The sequence below is a fragment of the Mustela lutreola genome, chromosome 12 (genome assembly GCF_030435805.1).
Source record: "Mustela lutreola isolate mMusLut2 chromosome 12, mMusLut2.pri, whole genome shotgun sequence".
In the NCBI taxonomy this organism is placed as follows: domain Eukaryota; kingdom Metazoa; phylum Chordata; class Mammalia; order Carnivora; family Mustelidae; genus Mustela; species Mustela lutreola.
In genome coordinates, this window is record NC_081301.1 from 87,833,249 (window position 1) to 87,845,135 (window position 11,887).

At 44.8% G+C, this 11,887-nt stretch overlaps 1 pseudogene; it reads right to left on the minus strand.

Moving 5' to 3' along the window:
* Positions 1-1,742: 1,742 nt before the first annotated feature.
* LOC131812166 (uncharacterized) lies at positions 1,743-11,165 on the minus strand (annotated as a pseudogene).
* Positions 11,166-11,887: the final 722 nt, after the last annotated feature.

The following is an 11,887-nucleotide window of genomic DNA, read 5'->3' on the forward strand; positions in this document are numbered from 1 at the left end:
GGAAAGTCTGATTGGTGCTCTCAGACAGATGTCAGGATGGAGTGGAAGAAAAATCTGGAGATACCTGGGGAGGAATGTTCCAGGCAGAGAGAAAAAGTTCAAGTGTGCTGAAGCAGAGGAGTGTTTGAGGAACAAGAAGTCCAGAGACACTGGAGCAGAGGAAGCCAGGAGGAGAGGTGAACCTGGGTCCATCTGCCTCCAAACTTGTCTCTGATGTTCCATTTACATCATGAAATGGGGGACATGAAACAACCAGAGAGTGACACAGGAAGTCAAGAACAACACTAGATCTTACAGGAGAAACTGTTCAATATTGTAGAAAATCAGGATGGGCAGCAAGTTGCTTTGTTGAGGGCAGGATGACATGGGCTCTTGGGTTTAGGATCTAGGAGAAAGGTCATCGTGGATTTGCACATTCAGCTGCAAAGAACCGTGATGTGGGAATGTTAACAGTCACACATATTGAACGTCATGTGCCAGAAACTGCCCTGTGAAGCTTCTGTATATTGTATAATTTGTTCCTTATAATAACCTCATTGTACCCATTTTAGAGATGAGCAAACTAAGGCACAGAGATACTAAGGAGTTTGCACAATGCCCTAGAGTTGAGGTTTGAAATCAGGCTGCCTGGCCCTGTATTCTGCACTCTTAAAATATGGAGGTATGGAGGGACTAGAAGAAGATGTGGGGCACTTTTTTTTTTTTTTCTTGTTTTCACTCATCACTTTCCTGAAATATGGAGCAGAGGTTGACAGATGGGCTCTTAGGAGGAAAATTTTACTCTGATCCCTGTGAAGAATATAAAAGAAAATTTGGGAGGAAAGATTGGGAGGATGGTGAAGATACATATTTAGTCAACGTACTTTCTCATTTTTCTCATTCTAGTTTCCCTCTGGCAGGGGTGAAAATATGATTAACTAGTGAGGTGCAGTACCGTACGCATAGTGGGTCCTCATTAAAGAGCTTATTAAATCTGCTTTGAAGTGTTCATTATAGAAGACTAAGTCAAGAGGCCAGTTACCAAAATGTGGAAGAATTTGAAGATTATAATGCATTCCACGGGTGCGCCAGGGCGAAAAGGAGCCACGAGAGGATATCTTTTTGTTCGTGCCTTTTGTGTTTCTCACCAAGCGAGACTTTTAGGCTGGTTTCAGTGGCAATTTGGCTGCTGAAATATGCTAGAAGCGTCAGAACAAGTAGTTTCAGATGAGATTTGTCAAGGTCTGTAGAGATAGATACATCCATGAGATAAACAGACCAACCACCACCTATCTACGAATTCTGCAAATGAAACTGTTCATCAAAACGTGTCACTGATTTGAAACAGACACGGCATTAGAGAAAGTTTCCCAAACCTGCTAGGCTCTGAACACCTGGGTAGAGATTAAAAAGACAGATTACTGGACTGGCGACACCATGCCTGTGGACACTGTCTTTCCCCGGTAAGGCTGGGAAAACTGTACCCTGAAAAGATCCCCAGGTGATTTAGATGAATTTGGAATGATGACTTTAATAACTTTTACCTGTGCTGGCAGTGCTCCACACCAGCATATATTGGAATCACCTGGAGGGCTTGTTAAGCTCCTCCCCCACATGGGCCCCGCCTTCCCATGGCCCTGCCTTCCCGGTGGACCCTCGTCCTCACGTCTTTCCGCCGGCCCTTTCTTCCCCTGGGCTCCACCTTCCGGTGTTTGAAAATTTGCATTTCAAGCAAGTTCTTCCGTGCTAGAGTTGGTGCTGTTTTAGGCAATGTGCTTTGAGGACTTCTGGTTTATAAGGATATCAGAGTCAAGACACAGGAGGCTGCAGGACAGGTAAGCGACATTATCTTCCTTGAAGGTATGGAAAACTCTACCGTCCAGGATAGAATCATTGATTGCTTAAGAAAAATAATATAGTAAGGCGACGTTATTGCTCTAAGGTATATCTAATTAGTTTGGTTGTTTGTGGTTTTTGCGAGTTTGTGAATAATGGGCTAACCAAAAGCCTTTGATTGGGTTCTAGATTAAGAATTTTGAAAATAATTTAGTTTCATGGAATTAGAAAGAGTCAAGGTGGGAAGGTAATATTTTATTCAAGAATGAGCTCCGACTTAATGGCAGACCTATAAAAGGGAGATAAGCAGACATTTCTCAAGACAGGAAAAGAAATAGTGAGTTACCTCTGGGATTAGGTCTGGAAATTTCTTTTCCTTAACACTACTAAATGTCTTACAGCTGTGAATACTGTGGTAAATCACTTCGTTTACTTAGATCCAAAATTCTGCTGTGTAAGAAATGCTAAACTACTAGGAATAAATTGAGGAAGCTCTTCACGACAAAACGTGTGGTAGAGTCAAAAATGGCGAGGTAATTTGTGGGGCCCAGTGCAAAATGAAAACGCACTGCCCCTGTTCAGAAACTTTTACGATTTCAACACAGCAGTTCCAGCACATTAAAAAAGCCTGGGCCCTGTGTAGCTAAACAGGTCTCTGGCCCGTGAAGCCAGCTCTGGGTTAATCAAAGCGATTCAAAAGATCTGGAGTCACATTTGAATTCCGACCCTGACACTCTGTATCGTGATGAGCGACTTGCTTTTGCTGCTCAGTTTCTTGATATGCGCAGTTTGCTAACTAATCCTTCCTTTGAAAACTCAGGAAAAATAATCCATGAAAGCCTCTGGTTGTGCATAGCGTAGGGCAGACAGCAATTAAAACAAAACAAAACAAACAAAGCCTAGGAAAAAAGCATTGGCAGGGCTGGAGAGCTGACTGCTCTCCCCACTGTCTTTGGGTCATTTCTTACTGCCTTCTAAAGTCAACTTATTGAAGAGATATTTGTTGATTGCTTATAAAGTGCGATGCAGTGTCCTAGGGGCTGGGCTCACCCTGTCCTTGTGTAGGTCACAATCTAATGAGAGATGCAGGCAACATCGGTGAGACACAAAATGCGGGGAAAGGAAATCACTGGCACGAGGTATATGATTTTGGAGCAAGGCCAAGGAAAGTTTCCCAGAAGAGGTGACTTAAATTGCTACCAACCTCAGGTGGAGGAAAGTTCAGTTTGGGTAGCAGCATTCTAGGTGGAGAGGACAGCCTTTTAAGCAGGAGGGCCTGCAACGTGTTTGAGGGACTAAAAGGAGTCCAGTAGGCTACAGCCAGAGAACGGGGTAAAGAGTGCTAGGAGATGAAATTGGGGGGATCTTGGGGCCAGATCTGTAGCCCTTTGTGGGTCAGCGGAAGAAGTCTAGGTTTTATTCTAAGCGCGAAGGGAGACCACTGGGAAAGGGTTCTGAGCAGGGAAATGATGTGAGGGGACAGCTTTTGCTAAATTTGGTTTCGGATGGTTTGTAGAGAATAGTTCAGAGGGACATAGGAGTAAGTCAGAGGCTGTTTTGGGAAAACATGGTAAGAAATGCTCTGGGGCACCTGGGTGGTACAGTCTGTTAAGCATTGTTGGCTCAGGTCCTGATCTCAGGGTCTTCGGATGGAGCCTGGCATCGGCCTCCCTGCTCAGTGGGTGGTGTGCTTGTCTCTCTCCTTCTGCCACTCCTCTGGTGCTTTCGCTCTCTCTCTCAAATCTTTAAAAAAAAAAAAAAAAAATGTGCTCATGGCCTGGACCAGGTTGGTGGCAATAGTGATGGGAAGAAAGGGACTTTCTATTTTGGTGGTAGAAGCAATAGGGTCTGCAGCTGGAATGCATGATAGCCGTGGTATCTCATGAACATTGGTGACAAGTCTGAGGAGAGACCAGAGTTAGAGATCCCTGAGATGTTCCCAGTTTATGGATTGTATTAAAGGCCTGGGAAAGAAAGGTTGTTAATTAAGATGGCTGTGCCCAGAGCTAGGAGGGGGCTTAGGAAAAGCCCCTGTGGGCTTATTTAGTAGAAGGGCTATTGAGGGAAACAAAGAACTAGAGATGCACACAGGTAATTATGTCCCAGCGGCCTGGAGAGGAGTGTCCTTCAGGAGGAAAGTGACTAAGAGGGTTGAATAACAAGAAAAACGACACTTACCATTCTCCTGTCCTCCGCAGTTCAGATTCGTGGTGTATTTGCTGAGAGCCGTTTCATTGCAGGAACCAAAGCTAGATCGGAGTGGGCTGAGGAGGGAGGTGAAGCGGTGGAGATGGCGTGTGTACTCGGTGTTCTGAGAAGTTGAATGTACCAGGGCAGAAAAATGGGCTGGACCCCTGGGGGGGCGTATGCGGTCACGGTGCTTCCTTTTTGTCTTTGAAGACGAACAGTACCACAGCGTGTTTGTGCCCTGATGGGAATGATGCCATACAGGGAGGGGGGATGCTCATGGAGGAGGAGGGACACCTGTAAAACAGGGGATGGACTCTGAGGAGAGGTCGCCAGGGTAAACCTGTCACCGTCCATAACACTGGAAGGAACTGTGCCCTCCCTGCCTTATGGCACGGCTTATATTTACATTATTTAACCGGTCTTGAATACTTCCTTTCTCGCCTTGCCTTACCCAAGGGGCGGAGAATGTAAAGTGCCATCTGTAGGAGTTTACTGCAGTTTTGTCAAGGAGGATAAAATGAGTTTGAACCCAGATCTTAAGACTTGGTAGATGGTTTGCCATAAGGTACAAAATGACTGTTCCTCGAAAAGGCTAAGGCTATCCTTGATAAGGATAAGCAAATCAAGACTGAGGGCTGCTGACGCAGAGTCGAAAACAGTGCAGAAGTCTCCTTTCACAGAACATTGTGTGTGGAACCGTCTGTAAGCAAACGTGTGACTTACCAAGTTGGTAGTCTCTAAGACCTCCTCAAGAGCTCGGGGGACTTCAGCTCTGGATGGGAGGTAAAAAGCAGACCTGGGAAGTTGGAAAACTGTCCAGCTGTGCCCTGTGCGGTAGGGAGCAGTCAGGGTCTGGAAGGCCAGCCAGTCGGATTCCATTCAGCCCCTTCTGTCAGCTTGTCCCAGGTGAGGTGGAAACGTGACCAGATTTGGAGGAAAAGCAGATGAAGGAAGTAGGTTAGTTACGGGAGGGCGTGGTTGATACTTGAATAATTCTAGCCTTTTAAGAAAATTGCACTTTTATGGTTTATGAAATTGGGGGCCGAGGCTAAGTTTAGGAAGAAATAAACTGTCAGATCTAGCAGAGAAACATTGTAAAGTGGATTAGGTGAAACTGTGCCCTTTCTAGAAGGTTAATATCCTGAATCATCCTTCTGGGTTTCTTCCGAGTGTGACGTTTCATAGCCCGACAAAGGTATATTGTATGTTGTCTTCTGTTTCTAGGAAAACATAATGTTTTCTGTCTATGGAATTTTAGTAAGGAGCATAAATATTGAAAGAAAGCAAACTTAACCTAGTTTCGTGGTGCCAGGCCTTACTTTTGGGAACCTTTTCTGTAGAGAATGGTGACCCTAAGTCAAGAAAACCAAGGTATGGTTACTTGGAAAATGCCTGATTTCTTCATCGTTTAGGTGGAGGGTTTGCATCTCCTGGATTCTGGTCACATTTCCAGATAGTCTCAAAAGGACACCACTCCTAAGCAAAAGTGGCAAATTTGGATCAGTTCTTAAAGGGCACTTCATAAATAATGGCTATGTAAGGACTTTTTATTTTCCTGGCCATTCTGAATCTTTGCTCTGTAGGGCTAATGTTTTCAGAGTTACCTGTCAGAGTGAAACTGCTACAAACCCTGAGAAGTGAGTTTAATGTTCATGAAAGCAAGTCGCTCACAGGGAAATGGTCTCCTCCTGGGTCTCTGCGCGGTGAACAAGCCATGGCAGACTGAGACAAAAATGCTTGAAACTGAGCAGACGGAAGAACCGCTGTATGGGGCTCAGCACGGAATGCATCTGCGTTGACCCGGCTGAGATTTCAACAGCAGGTTTTGCATTATCCATAGTCCCTCTTAAGGTGGTAATATTGCCTAGGGGAGCACTTTAGAGGTCCTCCGTCTTACTGGGAATGTGTGGTGAGCTGAGAAAGGTTTGAAAATTCTTAAATCTCCAGTGAACACAAAGGTCTGTGAGTTGCTGTAATCAACAGTGTCTTGAAGGTTTCCAGATACTGGGAAGCAGCTATCTGTGTGTCTTAATTATCAGCTGAATAATTTCCCAAAGCTAACTGTTTCTAAGAAACCAAGCATAGCAGTATGACATGAGTTCAGCCAAATGTGTCTCGTTTAGAGTCCCTTTTTAATTTCCGTGGTGATGGAAATGTTTTTGGCTCCTTTAGAAGTCTTTGGAAGAATGCTACTAGAAAAAGCTGACAGGTCCCCTTGTCTGTGGAGAGTGAGGGGACAGTGATTTTCAAACTCTGGTGAAACTCTAGGTTTTCATAGACTGTATAGTGGGAATCCTTGGGAAACTGGGCCTGTGGACAAGGAGTCCAACCCTTTGTCACTTGGTTAGTAGTGAACAGAGCTTGAGGGATCTCAAAGGCAGAAGAGTCCTCTGGGTCAAGGGATGGAAAACCGTTGTCCTCAGTAATGCATTGCCCATGATACAGCATGCTGTCAGTCACATAAGGCCTTGCTTGCCGTGTCTGCTTATAACTGTGTCGATGGTCTGTCTGTCCCATTGTCCTTCTGCACTGACGCTAGGGCTTTTCCTGTTTCCCCTTCGGTATGTTACAGTAGTCCTGATTCCTTCATAAGTTGGTGGTTGTGTTATCCTAGCTCTGTGGTACTTGATCCATTTATGACTCCCTTCAGAGTACATTCAACACATTTGCTCTAAACGTTCTACTGAAAGAAGGGAGGAGTTTATATAAGACGAACTTGGTAATAAGCAGGAGGCTCTTTTTTTCTTCTTCTGGACACGTACAAGGGGACGCACAGTTTCCCAAAGCCCAGAGCAGCAGGGATTGCACTACTGACACAGAAACTACAAAATCCAAAGGCAGAGAGAGAGGCCTTTCAGGGAGTAACTCTGCACCCGTCACCCATACTTGGCCCAGGTCAACCTGGGGAGTTTCACAGAGCAACTGGCTACTTTGCAGGTAGGGGTTGTCACACTTACAACAAGCAGCTAGAAGAAGGAAACTGCTCCAGGGCTCTCAGGAATCAAGGGCAGTCCTGGGGCCTGGGTGGACGGATGTGTCAGAAATGCACCGAAGAGGTTTCCTGTTCAGCAGTCGGTTGGTGAGTGGGGGAAAAGGGTCCAGGAGGCAGTTGAAGGGAGCAAAGATGGGGTCCTAAAGGCAAGTCTCTGAAGGCTGGATCAGAAGAAATCCCACACACTGGGATACAGCATGCTGTATCCTGGACCCCAGATTGGGGAGGTGGTGGGTGGGGGTGGGCGGAACAGCCCTACAGTAGCCATCACAGCCACAGGAAAGCGTATGGCCACTACGTCAGAGGGCTCCTTCCAGCCTGGATGGGAAGGCACAGTCTCACAGAGGTCATTGATGCCTGGGTGGGAGAAGGCACGGAGATCCTCGTATCAGCAGTGGTCCTTTTTGGCAAAGTGTGAGCAGACAGGGCGGTTGGATTGGTCTTCCTTAACTTGGGGGCCATCCTTGGGCAGCAGATATATATATTTTTTATTAACATATAATGTATTATTTGCCCCAGGGGTATAGGTCTGTGAATCATCAGTCTTACACAGTTCACAGCACTCACCATAGCACATACCCTCCCCAATGTCCATCACCCAGCCACCCGATCCCTGCCCCCTCACCTCCCAGCAACCCTCAGTCTCCTGAGATGAAGAGCCTTTTATGGTTTGTCTCCCTCCTAATCTCATCTTGTTTCATTTTTTTCCCCTTCCTTCTCCCTTTCACCCAACCCCCTTCCCCCCACCCTGCCCCTCAAATTCCTCATATCAGAGAGATCATATGATAACTATCTTTCTCTGCTTGACTCTTACCTTATTTCACTCAGCATAATACCCTCTAGTTCCATCATGGCATTGGAAATGGCTAGATTTTGGGCTTTTATTGATGGGGGCAGCAGGTATTTTTGATAAGAAACCAACTTTCGAGTCTTGGAGGATTTCTTTGCTCTTTGTGAAAGCCTCCCCTGGAAGGACCCCCATGGCCTGGTCCTGGAAAAGGAGGTTCATTATTGGCCCCCAGCAACCACGGCCATATGGGCCACCCCTGGACCTCCCTGAATGGGGCCTCTGCCCCAGGGAGGAGTGGGAGACTCAGCAGTGGTGGAACCGTTGGTCCTCTTGATCCTGGAGGACCTCCATGAAGAGTGTCTGCATCCATTTCTGTCCGGCTCCTTCCGCTCAGCCTGGCGTGGGCCAGGTTCACTGAGGCTGTCTGCAGCAGGAGTTCATTCATCTTCTTCATGGCTATGTAGTATCCCACTGCCTGCACACACTGAACCTTATGTATCCATTCTCCGGAGGGTGGGCATGTGGGTGGATTCCAGTTTGGGGCTGACTTGGGGTCACCAGGCTTTCCGCTGGCTATGGGGGAAGGGCCTAGAGGCTGGGTGGTCCGATGGGCCTCCCAGCCTCGTTTCCAGTCTCTTCCCACTCTGGTGCCAGGGGCTGCTGCTGATTCTCCATCTTTCCTTTCAGCATTGTGGTGGTGGCAATGGCCGCAGCGGGATTTGGAGGGCAGTAATAGGAAGCTCTTTGAAAGGGGAAAGTGGTCCATAGTGAATATGTTTGCAGCATTTTGTCCTCCGTGTTTTCCTTTGGTCTCCTTTCATCTCTCCTTTGCCTGTCCCCTCCCTACGGGGCTTTGCACCCACATCACCCACCCCGAGATGTCTCCGATCCCTACTCTTCTCCTCATGAAGAGTAATGGGAGTGAAAGAGAGCAGCTCATGTTTCGAAGATTTTCAATATGGAAACAATGAGCATTAAAACAAGCTGTAGTAGAGCATTTTACATGTCAAATACATAACCAGTTGGTCTGTGATTGGTTGACTAACTAGTACCTTCATGATTGGATAGAGTAGTTTTGCATTTCCTTGACTTGGTGAAGCTTTAATGTTCAGAATGTCAGAATTAGACCCAATTTTTGCATCTTAACTCTTGTCTAGGACCATTGTTGTCCTTAGGACTTACAGAACAGAAATCATCAAACTTTCATTACGGGAAGGACATAAGCCAAACTCTGTATATTGGAACTTCTTAATAGTATATTTTAATTTAACTTTTTAATTAAAAAATTAATTTAATAATTTTTAATTAACTTTTTAATAGTAATTTTAATTTTTGTTGGTAAATGGTAACATTTAATGTTATATATGTATATCTTACATTTTTAATATATATCTTACATTTTTATGTTTTTTTAAAGTATATACTTTTTTTTTATAGTTAATGGCATTAACTATATTCACATGATACCAGAACCTTTAGGGAAACATCTTATGTCCTGTATTTCTTTTTCTTTTCTTTCTTTCTTTCTTTTTTTTTTTTTTTTTAAGATTTTATTTATTTATTTGACAGAGAGAGACACAGTGAGAGAGGGAACACAAGCAGGCTTCCCATGAAGCAGGGAACCCCATGCGGGACTTGATCCCAGGACACTGGGATCATGACTTGAGCCGAAGGCAGATGTTTAACAACTGAGCCACCCAGGCACCCATGTTCTGGATTTCTGGTTACAAATCTTTTGTGAATGTTTTCTCTTGTGCTATTATTTGTAACAATCTAAGCACATTCAGATTTGTAGCCAAAAGAAATTAACTGGCTTGATACCTTTTTTCCCCCTTCAGTTTGCTTAGAAATAAATTCTCTGAGAACTGAATTCCTCAGACCAAAAAGAAGCCAACCAGTTTGCAAACAAAAACACCACTAGAAAATATGATGTATTCTATATACCTTAACTTCTCAACCTTGAAACCTTGAACAGTCATTTGACTTCTGGGTCCTTGGGTGGGGAAATGCTCTTTAACAGAAGTCAGAACAAAGATCCACATCTTACTATCATTATGATTAAATCCTATCAAGAAGGCCTTTTGTTTATTAGTCCAGAAAGTTATTCTGGAAGAAAAATTGCCCTAGGAAGTAGAGGGTGTGTAAGGATGAACAAAACCTTTAAAGTAAAACCCAGCATTATCCATTTTATGAGTGTTTTTCAGTTCTATTTTCCTTAGGTTTGCATCTGTGTGTTTTCAAAGATTTCCTCTCTAAGTTAATATCCTTGCAATGAAATGTTAATATTTTCTAGGTGCCTTATGGCTTTTAAAGCACTTATGCACACAAATGGCATTGTTAGAGCCTTTCAGGGATCCCTTTCAATTGGGGAGTAGAGTCCATTCTCTGTGGACTTTGATAGGTTGAGAGCTTTCACTTTCATTAGTGGAGAGTGATTAGTTCCTGTCCACTCTGGACCTTTTTTCCTTTCCCTAACACATGAATACCCTAGATACGGTTGGCTCGGGTGGTCGTGAGGGTCCCGCCAACACCTGGTGGTTGGGGCAGGTGTGAGACCTAAAGCCTAGGCAGAGGCTCCCTTTTTTGGAAGGTGAGCGAACACGCTGGTGGCCACATGCCTTGCTCTCAACAGAAGCGAGTCTTGATGGGACTGTATCTGCTGAGAATCGCTGAGCTTCCAGCCTCCTCAGTCTAGAATTGCCTCGCTTCCTGTCTTTTCCATGATGGCATACCTCCTGGCAGCACTTTTTTTTTTTTCCTTTTTTAAGATTTTGAGAGAGAGCGAGAGGGCATGAGCACACAAGTGCGGGGGAGGGGCAGAAGGAGAAGAGAATCCCAAGGGGACTCCCAGCTGAGCACAGAGCCAGCTAAATCCCGGGACTCTGGGATCATGACCTGACCCTAAGGCAAATGCTTAACTGACAGAGCCACCCAGGTGCCCCCAGTACTTGGCTCTTGTAGGTTCTTTATATACTAACTTAGATGAGGACACTGAGGTCTTGGGATTATATGACAGTACTTTGGAATATCAACAGATACGTGGTCACTATTTGAGTGCTCATGGGACAGGCTCTGTGTAAGACTGTAGGTACATATCTTCCAACAAAAGTTATAGTCCCTGCTCCCCAAGAGCTTGGAACAGGGACCTCACAAAGGAAGATCTATAAATGGCCAAATGCTTAATGCCAATGCTCAATGTTTGGGAAATATAAATCCAGACCACAAAGAGGTACAGATACACACCAGATGGAGGGGCTAAAATTAAGATTGACAGTACCCGGAGTCATCAGGGAGGTAGAGCAATTGAAACTCCCATATGTTGTGAGGACATAAACCAGTATAGACACTGCTGAACACTTTGGAAAACAGCTTGGCCATTTTGCATAAAATTAAACACTTAGAGTATATCCGTGATATTCCCCCATGAAAATTTATCTCCACCCAAGCCCATGCTATGAATATTCATAGAAAAGATTAGTTGTAAGAGCCCCACTGGCCAAATGTTCATTAATAGGTGAATGGATGAACAAAGTGGAGTGTATCCATATAACGGAATGTGCAGCAGTGGAAGGATGAAGGGATATGTACAGCCGTATAGTGAGGCCGTAGAGATGTTGAATGAAAAAAATCAGATACAAGAGGATACATTGTATGTTTCCATGTGTATGAAAATACAGGCAAAACCAGTTTAGAGTGATAGATCAGTGATTACCTAGGACTGGGGGTGAATGTTCCATGATCTGGGAAAAGGACAAAATAAAGCCTCTGGACATAAGAAATACCGTATATCCTAGGGAGGTAGTTTCACAGGTGTATAATCGTATTAAAACTCCTTGAAACACTTAAATGGGGTGCAGTTTATTGTATTGTACTTCAATATCATTGACAAAAGTAAAGGTGGACACTGTCCTTAAAAGACTTTTTTAAAAAAAGATTTTATTTATTTATTTGACAGAGAGAGAGTGATCATAAGTAGGCAGAGAGTCAGGCAGACGCTGAGCACAGAGCCCAATGTGGGGCTCGATCCCAGGACCCTGAGATGGTGACCTGAGCTGAAGACAGAGGCTTAACCCACTGAGCCACCCAGGTGCCCCTCCTCC